General features: G+C 35.4%; 1 long non-coding RNA gene across 1 annotated transcript in view; it reads right to left on the bottom strand.

Annotated features, from left to right (window-relative positions):
* The window catches only part of LOC116082308, a 26,134-nt gene extending 23,715 nt beyond the window's left edge, over positions 1–2,419 (bottom strand). Inside the window, exon 1 of the long non-coding RNA XR_004115240.1 lies at positions 2,081–2,419. This is a non-coding gene — a long non-coding RNA (uncharacterized LOC116082308). The remainder of the gene's footprint in view (positions 1–2,080) is intronic.
* Positions 2,420–3,518: the final 1,099 nt, after the last annotated feature.

The following is a 3,518-nucleotide window of genomic DNA, read 5'->3' as shown; positions in this document are numbered from 1 at the left end:
CTCCTCCTCCTCCTCCTCCTCCTCATCATCATCATCATCATCATCATCATCATCATCAGAAAAGCTTCTTCCTGCTGTAAATGGGAACAAACCAAGAGACACACATCTGGAAGTATGAATTGAGTAAGAGACCTTGGAACACTTGTTACAAATGGAATGTTTCTAACATTTCCCTTCCCTTATGAATCAGGAAAACTTGCAAAAGAGCAGGAAGAAAGATTCTAACAGCCTGGGGGATGGGGTAAACCAAAACAACAAGGTTGTCCTAAGTCTATCATGCCCAACACACATCAACTGAACTTTCTGAGACTGAGATTGAATGCCTACACCTGTTCAGGTCACTGCCTGATGTGTATCAGTGCTGAGGGAAAAAATGAACACACTTCTCCTTCTCTACAAACAATTCTCAATTAAATAGCCACTTGCAAAGGAAAGTTCAGTTTTCTCCAAGGTAGTCTTACTGGGAAAACAAACCACCACTCTTACTCTTAAGGACAGGTAGATATCCAACAATAAATGAATTCGATATTTTGAAGTTTTTCTTTTCTTCATACCATTTAGTATGGACATTTTTTTTCCTTACTCTATAGAACTTTTGCTTAGATTTCATGGTTTTCTCTTTCTCTCTGTCTTTCTTTCTTTCCTTTTCTTTTTTCTGTCTTTCTTTTTTATTTGTCTCTTTCTGGTTTACTTTACATAGGGTTTCCTTGTATAGCACTGGCTATCCTGAAACTCCCTTTGTAAACAAGGCTGTCTTCTAATTTAGAGATACATGTACCTCTGTCTCCAGAGTACTAGAATTAGAAACAGGTGCCACCAACCACCACCACCCACAGCAATTTTTTAAGGATAATTTTATACTAGTGACTGTTTGCATCTTTGCAACTCTATTTGTTTTGTCTTGTGTTTTTTTTCCCCCTTTGGCTCTTTGTTTTTATACTCATTTGCCTTTTTTATACTATTCAGGTTAGTTTGTTTTTATTTTTATCTTATTTATACTATTTTTCCTTTATATTCAATCCCTGCTTGTCTTCTAATGAGCAAAAGTAAGAATGGGTGGTTTGGATGGATGAGAGGTAGAAATGATCTGGAAGGAGATGAGAGAAGGGGCACCATGATCAGATTATCTTGTATAAAAAGTTATTATAAAATATAACACAATATATTTAAATAGATTTGATGTCAAAGAACCTCTGAAGTAGATGAGTTCATGAAGAAGAGGACACTTTAATCACTAACTGAAAATATGATTTGTTAAATTGGTAAGAACACAGCTGATATAAGATCAGATACAGTGACAGTAGAGTATACAGCTGTTGTTAGGAACAAAAACAAGAGAAACAGAGACAGAGTAAAGCCAGGCCACCTTTGAGAGTCTTACTATTTAGAGCACATGGAGATAACAATGTATAGTTCCAAGTTCTAAATGAAAGATTTTTCCTACACCAGTAATAGTTTCTTAATAAGAATTATTATTATTATTATTATTATTATTATTATTATTATTATTATTATTTTTAGGGGGTACATATGTACACATGTACATGCAATAGTTGGAGATAAGAGGAAAACTTTCAGGAATTGGTTTTCTCCCTGTACTGAGGAACAAGGAAACTGATCTCAAATTATAAGTGTTACCTGGAAAGTATTTGTATCTGCTGGTCCATCTTTTTGGCCCCAGATAATGAGCTTTATATGTACAAAGAAATTATACCTGTGCTTAATTTGTGTCAATATGTTGAGTTTCAGAAATTCTGGGAATTGTTACTAGCTGTATTTTAAAGTATGTGGTTTCAACTTCCTTAACTAGTTCTTATTTATATTTAGATGGACTATACAGTTTATTTTCCCTAGTACTTAGTCCAGTTGATAAGTTGTTAAGTAAAGCTCTTGATCTTCAGTCCCTCTGTCTGTGCTTGGGTTTGACTGCTGTAAAGAGACAACATAACCAAGTACTCATAAAGGACAACATTTAATTGGGGTCATCTTACAGGTTCAGAGATTTAGTCCATTACCATTAAGGCAGGAGCATGGAGGCATCCAGACATACATGGTTTGGAAGGAGCTGAGAGTTCTATACCTTGATCTGAAGGCTGCTAGGAGAAGACTTCTTCCAGAAAACTAGGCAGGTCTTAGAATCCATCCCCATTGTGACACACTTCCTCCACCAAGGCCACACCTACTCCAGCAAAGTCATACCTCCTAATAATGCCAGTTCCCAGGCCAAATATATTCATACCACCACATATATAAATACTCCTCACACTATTCCACAAAGTAGAAACAGAAGGAACACTACTTAATTCATTCTATGATGTCATAGTTACTCTGATAACTAAACCACATAAATGCCCAAGAAAAAGAGAGAACTTCAGACCAGTTTTTCTTTTGAATGTCAATGCAAAAACAGAACCCTTCATTTATACAAATGATAAACAGACTGAGAAAAAAATTAGGGAAACAACCCCCTTCAGTTATATAGTAGCATGAGAGAAATTCTGCTCATTGTTGCTAGCACTGAAAACAATTAATCCATGAGCCAAGGAAAGCAGATGGTGGCCTCCAGACAATAGTAAGAAAATATTCACCCAGTGTCTCTACAAAGGATTTCATGCCTTTCCATGATTTAATATTTTGTGCCAACAAGACATATCAGAATTATTGTCTCTAAGACTGAAAGACTTCATGTACTGTTTTGTTCCAATGGAAATGAGATTGTTAGAACAGCTATAAAAATCAATACCTTCAAAAACATCTAGTCTAAGAACTTGAAGTATGTTTCTGTTAACTTGAGTCCTACTCACTAATGTAAAGTAAAACGTACAATCATATATGGCTTTGACCTAGCTTTGATTCAATCAACAAGTTCACCTGAGGCAGTGTTGCCATGAACTAAAGACTTAGCTGGTAATAAAGGACTGACATACAGTTCAAACTTTGATGAAGGAGGTTAAAAAGTGCATAATGAATTTCTGAATTACTTAACCACAACTAAATATAAACTCTATATTCAATGAAAAATTAAAACTACAGGTCCTAACTTGAACTTTTAGGGATAACAATATAGAAAAGCTCACAGTAACAAAAATGATATTTAAATGGGCATCTGGCTATTATGCAGAGATTATCCACAGCAGGGTTTACACTACAAAATTTAAAAAACCAGGAACAGCTGTGTGTACATCTTCAGTTGGAAAGGTTACATACTTAGGCACCCAGAGACTCCAGGAGCCATGTTATCTCTTCTAACCTTCCTCCATGGTGAGCTTTCACTCAGAATTTTTTAACAAACTGTTTTTGCTACCATAGTCTTTTTTATAAAGTGTCTTTTTCTTAATAGTTGTGCATCCATAGTAACTACTTTCAAGATATTATTTATTTATTTATTTATTTATTTATTTATTTATTTAAAACATGCTCCCCACTGAGGGGTTTGCAGCCCCTTAGGACGAACGACAATATGAACTAAGTAGCACCCTCAGAGCTCCCAGGGTCTCAACCACCAACCAAAGACTGCA

Source organism: Mastomys coucha, unplaced genomic scaffold (assembly GCF_008632895.1).
Source record: "Mastomys coucha isolate ucsf_1 unplaced genomic scaffold, UCSF_Mcou_1 pScaffold7, whole genome shotgun sequence".
NCBI classification, from domain to species: Eukaryota; Metazoa; Chordata; class Mammalia; order Rodentia; family Muridae; genus Mastomys; species Mastomys coucha.
The sequence above is the reverse complement of the archived record's forward strand: the minus strand, read 5'-3'. Positions and strand labels throughout refer to the sequence as shown.